Source organism: Nematostella vectensis, chromosome 8 (genome assembly GCF_932526225.1).
Source record: "Nematostella vectensis chromosome 8, jaNemVect1.1, whole genome shotgun sequence".
NCBI lineage: Eukaryota > Metazoa > Cnidaria > Anthozoa > Actiniaria > Edwardsiidae > Nematostella > Nematostella vectensis.
This window is the reverse complement of record NC_064041.1, coordinates 11,992,862-12,006,826: the sequence shown is the minus strand read 5'-3', so window position 1 is coordinate 12,006,826 and position 13,965 is coordinate 11,992,862. Positions and strand designations below refer to the sequence as shown.

Here is a 13,965-nt window from a genome sequence, read left to right as displayed (position 1 = left end):
GTAAAATACTATGAGAGAAAGTGCGCAGTATTATCGCATTGGTCGCGCGTTTACACCGCGAGTGAACACGAACATTACTCAGCTAGCATCTCATACAAGCTGAGATGCCATTCATAGCGTAAACCTTGTCCAAATAAATGCTTTTCGAGATCATGTTTTCACTCACTATAATAAAGCGCGAAGGTTGCAAAGCAGCGCGCGTATTCCACTGTTCTATTTTAGTGACGAAACAGTCGCACTGAACTTTCATCGCCGGTTAGCAACAACTGATCAAAACACAGCTCACCTTCGCTCGTTTCATCGCAAAAACACCGCTAGAATGCAGACCAAACACGACTAAAGCCTCTGCCCACCATGACGGTAATGTGAGAGCAAGTTGTTCGCTATTAGAAGTTAGAAATTTTACAATAGTTGACTGATTACAAGCGGTGTGAAGTCCGTGCTTCACGAGTCGCTCGTTGTGATTGTGTTGTGATTACACTTGATTCGTATTGTTCGGGGACTAGCGCGAACGCAGGTCCCCACTACCAGAAATTATACGCTCGAGTTACCCACATTTGGGGTAATCGCAGGGGTCAACCCAATCGAAGTGCAATGAGAGGGCCTCACCCTGAGAGGACCGCCTTGGTGATCACGGTAAACCTCCCGCGTCAGGTAAGTATGAGTTTATTTGGCGTCCCTGTACACCGACTGTCCCCGGCTGATTTCATCCTCCATGTGGGAACGGTGCATCGCGGTGATTATGACCCGTCGTCTTAATGACGATCCTGTCTCTTATTGATCTCTCCCGCTATAGCTCGCATGAACAGCACGTAAATGATGCTCGAGGTGTTGCTTGAATGTGTCTTCCCGAAAGGGAAGGGGGCCGTACTCGGAGGTAGTGCAATACCGAGACAACCCGTGGCTGGGACGCAGCAAGCCGCTTATTCCACAGCCAGTTTCCAAAAATCAGTTTAATATATGAGCTACTCAATGAGCAGCGTATCAGATATTAAGCTGATAAGAACAGATACTACACTTGATCTTAGCCAAAAGGCCGAGAAGCGATGCAGAATCTGGCTCGGACTACAGGGAGCGTTTATCATTCTAGGCCTCCGCCATGTGGGTGACGGACTCGGTTTTAGGCCCTTCTGCCTCCTAAGATCACATGTGATGATCAGTCATGAACGTAGTGCTATCACGTACGAGCAGTATTCGCTTGATACAGCGTCTTTGCGAGTGCAATGAGACATTTTTACCGCGCTAGTGCGTGCGTACGTTCTCACCGCACCGCTATAAAAGTCTAAAATATCACCGAGATCTTTCGTCTACGGCCATACCATCGAGAAAACACCGGTTCTCGTCCGATCACCGAAGTTAAGCTCGATTGGGCGCGGTTAGTACTTGGATGGGTGACCGCCTGGGAATACCGCGTGCTGTAGGCATTTCTTTTTCATTTTTTTTCTAAACTATAAAGAAAAAGTTAGTGCAGGTTGGTCATTGTCTAAGCTAAAGAAATCCCTCAGTTGTATGCGTTCTCAACTCGATCTATAGACAATTCAGGCATACTCAGCGACCGTATTGTAATCAAAATCGCGGTCGTAAACGTTCGCAAACGTTCAGCAGATTCAAGTAGAGTCATAATATTACAAGCGATCAGATCAGTGGATTGTGAAAGCCTGTAAGAGCGTTAGTACTCGCATAGGAAATGTCTCTCAATGCAGTAAAATACTATGAGAGAAAGTGCGCAGTATTATCGCATTGGTCGCGCGTTTACACCGCGAGTGAACACGAACATTACTCAGCTAGCATCTCATACAAGCTGAGATGCCATTCATAGCGTAAACCTTGTCCAAATAAATGCTTTTCGAGATCATGTTTTCACTCACTATAATAAAGCGCGAAGGTTGCAAAGCAGCGCGCGTATTCCACTGTTCTATTTTAGTGACGAAACAGTCGCACTGAACTTTCATCGCCGGTTAGCAACAACTGATCAAAACACAGCTCACCTTCGCTCGTTTCATCGCAAAAACACCGCTAGAATGCAGACCAAACACGACTAAAGCCTCTGCCCACCATGACGGTAATGTGAGAGCAAGTTGTTCGCTATTAGAAGTTAGAAATTTTACAATAGTTGACTGATTACAAGCGGTGTGAAGTCCGTGCTTCACGAGTCGCTCGTTGTGATTGTGTTGTGATTACACTTGATTCGTATTGTTCGGGGACTAGCGCGAACGCAGGTCCCCACTACCAGAAATTATACGCTCGAGTTACCCACATTTGGGGTAATCGCAGGGGTCAACCCAATCGAAGTGCAATGAGAGGGCCTCACCCTGAGAGGACCGCCTTGGTGATCACGGTAAACCTCCCGCGTCAGGTAAGTATGAGTTTATTTGGCGTCCCTGTACACCGACTGTCCCCGGCTGATTTCATCCTCCATGTGGGAACGGTGCATCGCGGTGATTATGACCCGTCGTCTTAATGACGATCCTGTCTCTTATTGATCTCTCCCGCTATAGCTCGCATGAACAGCACGTAAATGATGCTCGAGGTGTTGCTTGAATGTGTCTTCCCGAAAGGGAAGGGGGCCGTACTCGGAGGTAGTGCAATACCGAGACAACCCGTGGCTGGGACGCAGCAAGCCGCTTATTCCACAGCCAGTTTCCAAAAATCAGTTTAATATATGAGCTACTCAATGAGCAGCGTATCAGATATTAAGCTGATAAGAACAGATACTACACTTGATCTTAGCCAAAAGGCCGAGAAGCGATGCAGAATCTGGCTCGGACTACAGGGAGCGTTTATCATTCTAGGCCTCCGCCATGTGGGTGACGGACTCGGTTTTAGGCCCTTCTGCCTCCTAAGATCACATGTGATGATCAGTCATGAACGTAGTGCTATCACGTACGAGCAGTATTCGCTTGATACAGCGTCTTTGCGAGTGCAATGAGACATTTTTACCGCGCTAGTGCGTGCGTACGTTCTCACCGCACCGCTATAAAAGTCTAAAATATCACCGAGATCTTTCGTCTACGGCCATACCATCGAGAAAACACCGGTTCTCGTCCGATCACCGAAGTTAAGCTCGATTGGGCGCGGTTAGTACTTGGATGGGTGACCGCCTGGGAATACCGCGTGCTGTAGGCATTTCTTTTTCATTTTTTTTCTAAACTATAAAGAAAAAGTTAGTGCAGGTTGGTCATTGTCTAAGCTAAAGAAATCCCTCAGTTGTATGCGTTCTCAACTCGATCTATAGACAATTCAGGCATACTCAGCGACCGTATTGTAATCAAAATCGCGGTCGTAAACGTTCGCAAACGTTCAGCAGATTCAAGTAGAGTCATAATATTACAAGCGATCAGATCAGTGGATTGTGAAAGCCTGTAAGAGCGTTAGTACTCGCATAGGAAATGTCTCTCAATGCAGTAAAATACTATGAGAGAAAGTGCGCAGTATTATCGCATTGGTCGCGCGTTTACACCGCGAGTGAACACGAACATTACTCAGCTAGCATCTCATACAAGCTGAGATGCCATTCATAGCGTAAACCTTGTCCAAATAAATGCTTTTCGAGATCATGTTTTCACTCACTATAATAAAGCGCGAAGGTTGCAAAGCAGCGCGCGTATTCCACTGTTCTATTTTAGTGACGAAACAGTCGCACTGAACTTTCATCGCCGGTTAGCAACAACTGATCAAAACACAGCTCACCTTCGCTCGTTTCATCGCAAAAACACCGCTAGAATGCAGACCAAACACGACTAAAGCCTCTGCCCACCATGACGGTAATGTGAGAGCAAGTTGTTCGCTATTAGAAGTTAGAAATTTTACAATAGTTGACTGATTACAAGCGGTGTGAAGTCCGTGCTTCACGAGTCGCTCGTTGTGATTGTGTTGTGATTACACTTGATTCGTATTGTTCGGGGACTAGCGCGAACGCAGGTCCCCACTACCAGAAATTATACGCTCGAGTTACCCACATTTGGGGTAATCGCAGGGGTCAACCCAATCGAAGTGCAATGAGAGGGCCTCACCCTGAGAGGACCGCCTTGGTGATCACGGTAAACCTCCCGCGTCAGGTAAGTATGAGTTTATTTGGCGTCCCTGTACACCGACTGTCCCCGGCTGATTTCATCCTCCATGTGGGAACGGTGCATCGCGGTGATTATGACCCGTCGTCTTAATGACGATCCTGTCTCTTATTGATCTCTCCCGCTATAGCTCGCATGAACAGCACGTAAATGATGCTCGAGGTGTTGCTTGAATGTGTCTTCCCGAAAGGGAAGGGGGCCGTACTCGGAGGTAGTGCAATACCGAGACAACCCGTGGCTGGGACGCAGCAAGCCGCTTATTCCACAGCCAGTTTCCAAAAATCAGTTTAATATATGAGCTACTCAATGAGCAGCGTATCAGATATTAAGCTGATAAGAACAGATACTACACTTGATCTTAGCCAAAAGGCCGAGAAGCGATGCAGAATCTGGCTCGGACTACAGGGAGCGTTTATCATTCTAGGCCTCCGCCATGTGGGTGACGGACTCGGTTTTAGGCCCTTCTGCCTCCTAAGATCACATGTGATGATCAGTCATGAACGTAGTGCTATCACGTACGAGCAGTATTCGCTTGATACAGCGTCTTTGCGAGTGCAATGAGACATTTTTACCGCGCTAGTGCGTGCGTACGTTCTCACCGCACCGCTATAAAAGTCTAAAATATCACCGAGATCTTTCGTCTACGGCCATACCATCGAGAAAACACCGGTTCTCGTCCGATCACCGAAGTTAAGCTCGATTGGGCGCGGTTAGTACTTGGATGGGTGACCGCCTGGGAATACCGCGTGCTGTAGGCATTTCTTTTTCATTTTTTTTCTAAACTATAAAGAAAAAGTTAGTGCAGGTTGGTCATTGTCTAAGCTAAAGAAATCCCTCAGTTGTATGCGTTCTCAACTCGATCTATAGACAATTCAGGCATACTCAGCGACCGTATTGTAATCAAAATCGCGGTCGTAAACGTTCGCAAACGTTCAGCAGATTCAAGTAGAGTCATAATATTACAAGCGATCAGATCAGTGGATTGTGAAAGCCTGTAAGAGCGTTAGTACTCGCATAGGAAATGTCTCTCAATGCAGTAAAATACTATGAGAGAAAGTGCGCAGTATTATCGCATTGGTCGCGCGTTTACACCGCGAGTGAACACGAACATTACTCAGCTAGCATCTCATACAAGCTGAGATGCCATTCATAGCGTAAACCTTGTCCAAATAAATGCTTTTCGAGATCATGTTTTCACTCACTATAATAAAGCGCGAAGGTTGCAAAGCAGCGCGCGTATTCCACTGTTCTATTTTAGTGACGAAACAGTCGCACTGAACTTTCATCGCCGGTTAGCAACAACTGATCAAAACACAGCTCACCTTCGCTCGTTTCATCGCAAAAACACCGCTAGAATGCAGACCAAACACGACTAAAGCCTCTGCCCACCATGACGGTAATGTGAGAGCAAGTTGTTCGCTATTAGAAGTTAGAAATTTTACAATAGTTGACTGATTACAAGCGGTGTGAAGTCCGTGCTTCACGAGTCGCTCGTTGTGATTGTGTTGTGATTACACTTGATTCGTATTGTTCGGGGACTAGCGCGAACGCAGGTCCCCACTACCAGAAATTATACGCTCGAGTTACCCACATTTGGGGTAATCGCAGGGGTCAACCCAATCGAAGTGCAATGAGAGGGCCTCACCCTGAGAGGACCGCCTTGGTGATCACGGTAAACCTCCCGCGTCAGGTAAGTATGAGTTTATTTGGCGTCCCTGTACACCGACTGTCCCCGGCTGATTTCATCCTCCATGTGGGAACGGTGCATCGCGGTGATTATGACCCGTCGTCTTAATGACGATCCTGTCTCTTATTGATCTCTCCCGCTATAGCTCGCATGAACAGCACGTAAATGATGCTCGAGGTGTTGCTTGAATGTGTCTTCCCGAAAGGGAAGGGGGCCGTACTCGGAGGTAGTGCAATACCGAGACAACCCGTGGCTGGGACGCAGCAAGCCGCTTATTCCACAGCCAGTTTCCAAAAATCAGTTTAATATATGAGCTACTCAATGAGCAGCGTATCAGATATTAAGCTGATAAGAACAGATACTACACTTGATCTTAGCCAAAAGGCCGAGAAGCGATGCAGAATCTGGCTCGGACTACAGGGAGCGTTTATCATTCTAGGCCTCCGCCATGTGGGTGACGGACTCGGTTTTAGGCCCTTCTGCCTCCTAAGATCACATGTGATGATCAGTCATGAACGTAGTGCTATCACGTACGAGCAGTATTCGCTTGATACAGCGTCTTTGCGAGTGCAATGAGACATTTTTACCGCGCTAGTGCGTGCGTACGTTCTCACCGCACCGCTATAAAAGTCTAAAATATCACCGAGATCTTTCGTCTACGGCCATACCATCGAGAAAACACCGGTTCTCGTCCGATCACCGAAGTTAAGCTCGATTGGGCGCGGTTAGTACTTGGATGGGTGACCGCCTGGGAATACCGCGTGCTGTAGGCATTTCTTTTTCATTTTTTTTCTAAACTATAAAGAAAAAGTTAGTGCAGGTTGGTCATTGTCTAAGCTAAAGAAATCCCTCAGTTGTATGCGTTCTCAACTCGATCTATAGACAATTCAGGCATACTCAGCGACCGTATTGTAATCAAAATCGCGGTCGTAAACGTTCGCAAACGTTCAGCAGATTCAAGTAGAGTCATAATATTACAAGCGATCAGATCAGTGGATTGTGAAAGCCTGTAAGAGCGTTAGTACTCGCATAGGAAATGTCTCTCAATGCAGTAAAATACTATGAGAGAAAGTGCGCAGTATTATCGCATTGGTCGCGCGTTTACACCGCGAGTGAACACGAACATTACTCAGCTAGCATCTCATACAAGCTGAGATGCCATTCATAGCGTAAACCTTGTCCAAATAAATGCTTTTCGAGATCATGTTTTCACTCACTATAATAAAGCGCGAAGGTTGCAAAGCAGCGCGCGTATTCCACTGTTCTATTTTAGTGACGAAACAGTCGCACTGAACTTTCATCGCCGGTTAGCAACAACTGATCAAAACACAGCTCACCTTCGCTCGTTTCATCGCAAAAACACCGCTAGAATGCAGACCAAACACGACTAAAGCCTCTGCCCACCATGACGGTAATGTGAGAGCAAGTTGTTCGCTATTAGAAGTTAGAAATTTTACAATAGTTGACTGATTACAAGCGGTGTGAAGTCCGTGCTTCACGAGTCGCTCGTTGTGATTGTGTTGTGATTACACTTGATTCGTATTGTTCGGGGACTAGCGCGAACGCAGGTCCCCACTACCAGAAATTATACGCTCGAGTTACCCACATTTGGGGTAATCGCAGGGGTCAACCCAATCGAAGTGCAATGAGAGGGCCTCACCCTGAGAGGACCGCCTTGGTGATCACGGTAAACCTCCCGCGTCAGGTAAGTATGAGTTTATTTGGCGTCCCTGTACACCGACTGTCCCCGGCTGATTTCATCCTCCATGTGGGAACGGTGCATCGCGGTGATTATGACCCGTCGTCTTAATGACGATCCTGTCTCTTATTGATCTCTCCCGCTATAGCTCGCATGAACAGCACGTAAATGATGCTCGAGGTGTTGCTTGAATGTGTCTTCCCGAAAGGGAAGGGGGCCGTACTCGGAGGTAGTGCAATACCGAGACAACCCGTGGCTGGGACGCAGCAAGCCGCTTATTCCACAGCCAGTTTCCAAAAATCAGTTTAATATATGAGCTACTCAATGAGCAGCGTATCAGATATTAAGCTGATAAGAACAGATACTACACTTGATCTTAGCCAAAAGGCCGAGAAGCGATGCAGAATCTGGCTCGGACTACAGGGAGCGTTTATCATTCTAGGCCTCCGCCATGTGGGTGACGGACTCGGTTTTAGGCCCTTCTGCCTCCTAAGATCACATGTGATGATCAGTCATGAACGTAGTGCTATCACGTACGAGCAGTATTCGCTTGATACAGCGTCTTTGCGAGTGCAATGAGACATTTTTACCGCGCTAGTGCGTGCGTACGTTCTCACCGCACCGCTATAAAAGTCTAAAATATCACCGAGATCTTTCGTCTACGGCCATACCATCGAGAAAACACCGGTTCTCGTCCGATCACCGAAGTTAAGCTCGATTGGGCGCGGTTAGTACTTGGATGGGTGACCGCCTGGGAATACCGCGTGCTGTAGGCATTTCTTTTTCATTTTTTTTCTAAACTATAAAGAAAAAGTTAGTGCAGGTTGGTCATTGTCTAAGCTAAAGAAATCCCTCAGTTGTATGCGTTCTCAACTCGATCTATAGACAATTCAGGCATACTCAGCGACCGTATTGTAATCAAAATCGCGGTCGTAAACGTTCGCAAACGTTCAGCAGATTCAAGTAGAGTCATAATATTACAAGCGATCAGATCAGTGGATTGTGAAAGCCTGTAAGAGCGTTAGTACTCGCATAGGAAATGTCTCTCAATGCAGTAAAATACTATGAGAGAAAGTGCGCAGTATTATCGCATTGGTCGCGCGTTTACACCGCGAGTGAACACGAACATTACTCAGCTAGCATCTCATACAAGCTGAGATGCCATTCATAGCGTAAACCTTGTCCAAATAAATGCTTTTCGAGATCATGTTTTCACTCACTATAATAAAGCGCGAAGGTTGCAAAGCAGCGCGCGTATTCCACTGTTCTATTTTAGTGACGAAACAGTCGCACTGAACTTTCATCGCCGGTTAGCAACAACTGATCAAAACACAGCTCACCTTCGCTCGTTTCATCGCAAAAACACCGCTAGAATGCAGACCAAACACGACTAAAGCCTCTGCCCACCATGACGGTAATGTGAGAGCAAGTTGTTCGCTATTAGAAGTTAGAAATTTTACAATAGTTGACTGATTACAAGCGGTGTGAAGTCCGTGCTTCACGAGTCGCTCGTTGTGATTGTGTTGTGATTACACTTGATTCGTATTGTTCGGGGACTAGCGCGAACGCAGGTCCCCACTACCAGAAATTATACGCTCGAGTTACCCACATTTGGGGTAATCGCAGGGGTCAACCCAATCGAAGTGCAATGAGAGGGCCTCACCCTGAGAGGACCGCCTTGGTGATCACGGTAAACCTCCCGCGTCAGGTAAGTATGAGTTTATTTGGCGTCCCTGTACACCGACTGTCCCCGGCTGATTTCATCCTCCATGTGGGAACGGTGCATCGCGGTGATTATGACCCGTCGTCTTAATGACGATCCTGTCTCTTATTGATCTCTCCCGCTATAGCTCGCATGAACAGCACGTAAATGATGCTCGAGGTGTTGCTTGAATGTGTCTTCCCGAAAGGGAAGGGGGCCGTACTCGGAGGTAGTGCAATACCGAGACAACCCGTGGCTGGGACGCAGCAAGCCGCTTATTCCACAGCCAGTTTCCAAAAATCAGTTTAATATATGAGCTACTCAATGAGCAGCGTATCAGATATTAAGCTGATAAGAACAGATACTACACTTGATCTTAGCCAAAAGGCCGAGAAGCGATGCAGAATCTGGCTCGGACTACAGGGAGCGTTTATCATTCTAGGCCTCCGCCATGTGGGTGACGGACTCGGTTTTAGGCCCTTCTGCCTCCTAAGATCACATGTGATGATCAGTCATGAACGTAGTGCTATCACGTACGAGCAGTATTCGCTTGATACAGCGTCTTTGCGAGTGCAATGAGACATTTTTACCGCGCTAGTGCGTGCGTACGTTCTCACCGCACCGCTATAAAAGTCTAAAATATCACCGAGATCTTTCGTCTACGGCCATACCATCGAGAAAACACCGGTTCTCGTCCGATCACCGAAGTTAAGCTCGATTGGGCGCGGTTAGTACTTGGATGGGTGACCGCCTGGGAATACCGCGTGCTGTAGGCATTTCTTTTTCATTTTTTTTCTAAACTATAAAGAAAAAGTTAGTGCAGGCTGGTCATTGTCTAAGCTAAAGAAATCCCTCAGTTGTATGCGTTCTCAACTCGATCTATAGACAATTCAGGCATACTCAGCGACCGTATTGTAATCAAAATCGCGGTCGTAAACGTTCGCAAACGTTCAGCAGATTCAAGTAGAGTCATAATATTACAAGCGATCAGATCAGTGGATTGTGAAAGCCTGTAAGAGCGTTAGTACTCGCATAGGAAATGTCTCTCAATGCAGTAAAATACTATGAGAGAAAGTGCGCAGTATTATCGCATTGGTCGCGCGTTTACACCGCGAGTGAACACGAACATTACTCAGCTAGCATCTCATACAAGCTGAGATGCCATTCATAGCGTAAACCTTGTCCAAATAAATGCTTTTCGAGATCATGTTTTCACTCACTATAATAAAGCGCGAAGGTTGCAAAGCAGCGCGCGTATTCCACTGTTCTATTTTAGTGACGAAACAGTCGCACTGAACTTTCATCGCCGGTTAGCAACAACTGATCAAAACACAGCTCACCTTCGCTCGTTTCATCGCAAAAACACCGCTAGAATGCAGACCAAACACGACTAAAGCCTCTGCCCACCATGACGGTAATGTGAGAGCAAGTTGTTCGCTATTAGAAGTTAGAAATTTTACAATAGTTGACTGATTACAAGCGGTGTGAAGTCCGTGCTTCACGAGTCGCTCGTTGTGATTGTGTTGTGATTACACTTGATTCGTATTGTTCGGGGACTAGCGCGAACGCAGGTCCCCACTACCAGAAATTATACGCTCGAGTTACCCACATTTGGGGTAATCGCAGGGGTCAACCCAATCGAAGTGCAATGAGAGGGCCTCACCCTGAGAGGACCGCCTTGGTGATCACGGTAAACCTCCCGCGTCAGGTAAGTATGAGTTTATTTGGCGTCCCTGTACACCGACTGTCCCCGGCTGATTTCATCCTCCATGTGGGAACGGTGCATCGCGGTGATTATGACCCGTCGTCTTAATGACGATCCTGTCTCTTATTGATCTCTCCCGCTATAGCTCGCATGAACAGCACGTAAATGATGCTCGAGGTGTTGCTTGAATGTGTCTTCCCGAAAGGGAAGGGGGCCGTACTCGGAGGTAGTGCAATACCGAGACAACCCGTGGCTGGGACGCAGCAAGCCGCTTATTCCACAGCCAGTTTCCAAAAATCAGTTTAATATATGAGCTACTCAATGAGCAGCGTATCAGATATTAAGCTGATAAGAACAGATACTACACTTGATCTTAGCCAAAAGGCCGAGAAGCGATGCAGAATCTGGCTCGGACTACAGGGAGCGTTTATCATTCTAGGCCTCCGCCATGTGGGTGACGGACTCGGTTTTAGGCCCTTCTGCCTCCTAAGATCACATGTGATGATCAGTCATGAACGTAGTGCTATCACGTACGAGCAGTATTCGCTTGATACAGCGTCTTTGCGAGTGCAATGAGACATTTTTACCGCGCTAGTGCGTGCGTACGTTCTCACCGCACCGCTATAAAAGTCTAAAATATCACCGAGATCTTTCGTCTACGGCCATACCATCGAGAAAACACCGGTTCTCGTCCGATCACCGAAGTTAAGCTCGATTGGGCGCGGTTAGTACTTGGATGGGTGACCGCCTGGGAATACCGCGTGCTGTAGGCATTTCTTTTTCATTTTTTTTCTAAACTATAAAGAAAAAGTTAGTGCAGGTTGGTCATTGTCTAAGCTAAAGAAATCCCTCAGTTGTATGCGTTCTCAACTCGATCTATAGACAATTCAGGCATACTCAGCGACCGTATTGTAATCAAAATCGCGGTCGTAAACGTTCGCAAACGTTCAGCAGATTCAAGTAGAGTCATAATATTACAAGCGATCAGATCAGTGGATTGTGAAAGCCTGTAAGAGCGTTAGTACTCGCATAGGAAATGTCTCTCAATGCAGTAAAATACTATGAGAGAAAGTGCGCAGTATTATCGCATTGGTCGCGCGTTTACACCGCGAGTGAACACGAACATTACTCAGCTAGCATCTCATACAAGCTGAGATGCCATTCATAGCGTAAACCTTGTCCAAATAAATGCTTTTCGAGATCATGTTTTCACTCACTATAATAAAGCGCGAAGGTTGCAAAGCAGCGCGCGTATTCCACTGTTCTATTTTAGTGACGAAACAGTCGCACTGAACTTTCATCGCCGGTTAGCAACAACTGATCAAAACACAGCTCACCTTCGCTCGTTTCATCGCAAAAACACCGCTAGAATGCAGACCAAACACGACTAAAGCCTCTGCCCACCATGACGGTAATGTGAGAGCAAGTTGTTCGCTATTAGAAGTTAGAAATTTTACAATAGTTGACTGATTACAAGCGGTGTGAAGTCCGTGCTTCACGAGTCGCTCGTTGTGATTGTGTTGTGATTACACTTGATTCGTATTGTTCGGGGACTAGCGCGAACGCAGGTCCCCACTACCAGAAATTATACGCTCGAGTTACCCACATTTGGGGTAATCGCAGGGGTCAACCCAATCGAAGTGCAATGAGAGGGCCTCACCCTGAGAGGACCGCCTTGGTGATCACGGTAAACCTCCCGCGTCAGGTAAGTATGAGTTTATTTGGCGTCCCTGTACACCGACTGTCCCCGGCTGATTTCATCCTCCATGTGGGAACGGTGCATCGCGGTGATTATGACCCGTCGTCTTAATGACGATCCTGTCTCTTATTGATCTCTCCCGCTATAGCTCGCATGAACAGCACGTAAATGATGCTCGAGGTGTTGCTTGAATGTGTCTTCCCGAAAGGGAAGGGGGCCGTACTCGGAGGTAGTGCAATACCGAGACAACCCGTGGCTGGGACGCAGCAAGCCGCTTATTCCACAGCCAGTTTCCAAAAATCAGTTTAATATATGAGCTACTCAATGAGCAGCGTATCAGATATTAAGCTGATAAGAACAGATACTACACTTGATCTTAGCCAAAAGGCCGAGAAGCGATGCAGAATCTGGCTCGGACTACAGGGAGCGTTTATCATTCTAGGCCTCCGCCATGTGGGTGACGGACTCGGTTTTAGGCCCTTCTGCCTCCTAAGATCACATGTGATGATCAGTCATGAACGTAGTGCTATCACGTACGAGCAGTATTCGCTTGATACAGCGTCTTTGCGAGTGCAATGAGACATTTTTACCGCGCTAGTGCGTGCGTACGTTCTCACCGCACCGCTATAAAAGTCTAAAATATCACCGAGATCTTTCGTCTACGGCCATACCATCGAGAAAACACCGGTTCTCGTCCGATCACCGAAGTTAAGCTCGATTGGGCGCGGTTAGTACTTGGATGGGTGACCGCCTGGGAATACCGCGTGCTGTAGGCATTTCTTTTTCATTTTTTTTCTAAACTATAAAGAAAAAGTTAGTGCAGGTTGGTCATTGTCTAAGCTAAAGAAATCCCTCAGTTGTATGCGTTCTCAACTCGATCTATAGACAATTCAGGCATACTCAGCGACCGTATTGTAATCAAAATCGCGGTCGTAAACGTTCGCAAACGTTCAGCAGATTCAAGTAGAGTCATAATATTACAAGCGATCAGATCAGTGGATTGTGAAAGCCTGTAAGAGCGTTAGTACTCGCATAGGAAATGTCTCTCAATGCAGTAAAATACTATGAGAGAAAGTGCGCAGTATTATCGCATTGGTCGCGCGTTTACACCGCGAGTGAACACGAACATTACTCAGCTAGCATCTCATACAAGCTGAGATGCCATTCATAGCGTAAACCTTGTCCAAATAAATGCTTTTCGAGATCATGTTTTCACTCACTATAATAAAGCGCGAAGGTTGCAAAGCAGCGCGCGTATTCCACTGTTCTATTTTAGTGACGAAACAGTCGCACTGAACTTTCATCGCCGGTTAGCAACAACTGATCAAAACACAGCTCACCTTCGCTCGTTTCATCGCAAAAACACCGCTAGAATGCAGACCAAACACGACTAAAGCCTCTGC

General features: G+C 46.8%; 24 non-coding genes across 24 annotated transcripts; 8 read left to right on the top strand and 16 right to left on the bottom strand.

The window, feature by feature from the left end:
- Window positions 1–496: 496 nt before the first annotated feature.
- LOC125571159 lies at window positions 497–662 on the bottom strand. Its single transcript, XR_007313471.1, has one exon. It is a non-coding gene; the product is annotated as a U1 spliceosomal RNA (small nuclear RNA).
- A 193-nt stretch (window positions 663–855) lies between these two features.
- Window positions 856–1,048, bottom strand: LOC125570565. Its single transcript, XR_007312891.1, has one exon. It is a non-coding gene; the product is annotated as a U2 spliceosomal RNA (small nuclear RNA).
- A 257-nt stretch (window positions 1,049–1,305) lies between these two features.
- Window positions 1,306–1,424, top strand: LOC125570685. The gene has a single exon (XR_007313010.1). It is a non-coding gene; the product is annotated as a 5S ribosomal RNA (ribosomal RNA).
- A 774-nt stretch (window positions 1,425–2,198) lies between these two features.
- LOC125571158 lies at window positions 2,199–2,364 on the bottom strand. The gene has a single exon (XR_007313470.1). It is a non-coding gene; the product is annotated as a U1 spliceosomal RNA (small nuclear RNA).
- A 193-nt stretch (window positions 2,365–2,557) lies between these two features.
- Window positions 2,558–2,750, bottom strand: LOC125570564. The gene has a single exon (XR_007312890.1). It is a non-coding gene; the product is annotated as a U2 spliceosomal RNA (small nuclear RNA).
- Window positions 2,751–3,007: 257 nt separating this feature from the next.
- On the top strand, window positions 3,008–3,126 carry LOC125570674. The gene has a single exon (XR_007312999.1). It is a non-coding gene; the product is annotated as a 5S ribosomal RNA (ribosomal RNA).
- A 774-nt stretch (window positions 3,127–3,900) lies between these two features.
- On the bottom strand, window positions 3,901–4,066 carry LOC125571157. Its single transcript, XR_007313469.1, has one exon. It is a non-coding gene; the product is annotated as a U1 spliceosomal RNA (small nuclear RNA).
- A 193-nt stretch (window positions 4,067–4,259) lies between these two features.
- LOC125570562 lies at window positions 4,260–4,452 on the bottom strand. Its single transcript, XR_007312888.1, has one exon. It is a non-coding gene; the product is annotated as a U2 spliceosomal RNA (small nuclear RNA).
- A 257-nt stretch (window positions 4,453–4,709) lies between these two features.
- On the top strand, window positions 4,710–4,828 carry LOC125570663. The gene has a single exon (XR_007312988.1). It is a non-coding gene; the product is annotated as a 5S ribosomal RNA (ribosomal RNA).
- A 774-nt stretch (window positions 4,829–5,602) lies between these two features.
- Window positions 5,603–5,768, bottom strand: LOC125571156. Its single transcript, XR_007313468.1, has one exon. It is a non-coding gene; the product is annotated as a U1 spliceosomal RNA (small nuclear RNA).
- A 193-nt stretch (window positions 5,769–5,961) lies between these two features.
- Window positions 5,962–6,154, bottom strand: LOC125570561. The gene has a single exon (XR_007312887.1). It is a non-coding gene; the product is annotated as a U2 spliceosomal RNA (small nuclear RNA).
- A 257-nt stretch (window positions 6,155–6,411) lies between these two features.
- Window positions 6,412–6,530, top strand: LOC125570652. The gene has a single exon (XR_007312977.1). It is a non-coding gene; the product is annotated as a 5S ribosomal RNA (ribosomal RNA).
- Window positions 6,531–7,304: 774 nt separating this feature from the next.
- Window positions 7,305–7,470, bottom strand: LOC125571155. Its single transcript, XR_007313467.1, has one exon. It is a non-coding gene; the product is annotated as a U1 spliceosomal RNA (small nuclear RNA).
- A 193-nt stretch (window positions 7,471–7,663) lies between these two features.
- LOC125570560 lies at window positions 7,664–7,856 on the bottom strand. The gene has a single exon (XR_007312886.1). It is a non-coding gene; the product is annotated as a U2 spliceosomal RNA (small nuclear RNA).
- A 257-nt stretch (window positions 7,857–8,113) lies between these two features.
- Window positions 8,114–8,232, top strand: LOC125570641. The gene has a single exon (XR_007312966.1). It is a non-coding gene; the product is annotated as a 5S ribosomal RNA (ribosomal RNA).
- A 774-nt stretch (window positions 8,233–9,006) lies between these two features.
- LOC125571153 lies at window positions 9,007–9,172 on the bottom strand. Its single transcript, XR_007313465.1, has one exon. It is a non-coding gene; the product is annotated as a U1 spliceosomal RNA (small nuclear RNA).
- Window positions 9,173–9,365: 193 nt separating this feature from the next.
- Window positions 9,366–9,558, bottom strand: LOC125570559. Its single transcript, XR_007312885.1, has one exon. It is a non-coding gene; the product is annotated as a U2 spliceosomal RNA (small nuclear RNA).
- Window positions 9,559–9,815: 257 nt separating this feature from the next.
- On the top strand, window positions 9,816–9,934 carry LOC125570630. The gene has a single exon (XR_007312955.1). It is a non-coding gene; the product is annotated as a 5S ribosomal RNA (ribosomal RNA).
- Window positions 9,935–10,708: 774 nt separating this feature from the next.
- On the bottom strand, window positions 10,709–10,874 carry LOC125571152. Its single transcript, XR_007313464.1, has one exon. It is a non-coding gene; the product is annotated as a U1 spliceosomal RNA (small nuclear RNA).
- A 193-nt stretch (window positions 10,875–11,067) lies between these two features.
- Window positions 11,068–11,260, bottom strand: LOC125570558. The gene has a single exon (XR_007312884.1). It is a non-coding gene; the product is annotated as a U2 spliceosomal RNA (small nuclear RNA).
- A 257-nt stretch (window positions 11,261–11,517) lies between these two features.
- On the top strand, window positions 11,518–11,636 carry LOC125570619. Its single transcript, XR_007312944.1, has one exon. It is a non-coding gene; the product is annotated as a 5S ribosomal RNA (ribosomal RNA).
- A 774-nt stretch (window positions 11,637–12,410) lies between these two features.
- On the bottom strand, window positions 12,411–12,576 carry LOC125571151. Its single transcript, XR_007313463.1, has one exon. It is a non-coding gene; the product is annotated as a U1 spliceosomal RNA (small nuclear RNA).
- A 193-nt stretch (window positions 12,577–12,769) lies between these two features.
- On the bottom strand, window positions 12,770–12,962 carry LOC125570557. Its single transcript, XR_007312883.1, has one exon. It is a non-coding gene; the product is annotated as a U2 spliceosomal RNA (small nuclear RNA).
- A 257-nt stretch (window positions 12,963–13,219) lies between these two features.
- Window positions 13,220–13,338, top strand: LOC125570608. Its single transcript, XR_007312933.1, has one exon. It is a non-coding gene; the product is annotated as a 5S ribosomal RNA (ribosomal RNA).
- Window positions 13,339–13,965: the final 627 nt, after the last annotated feature.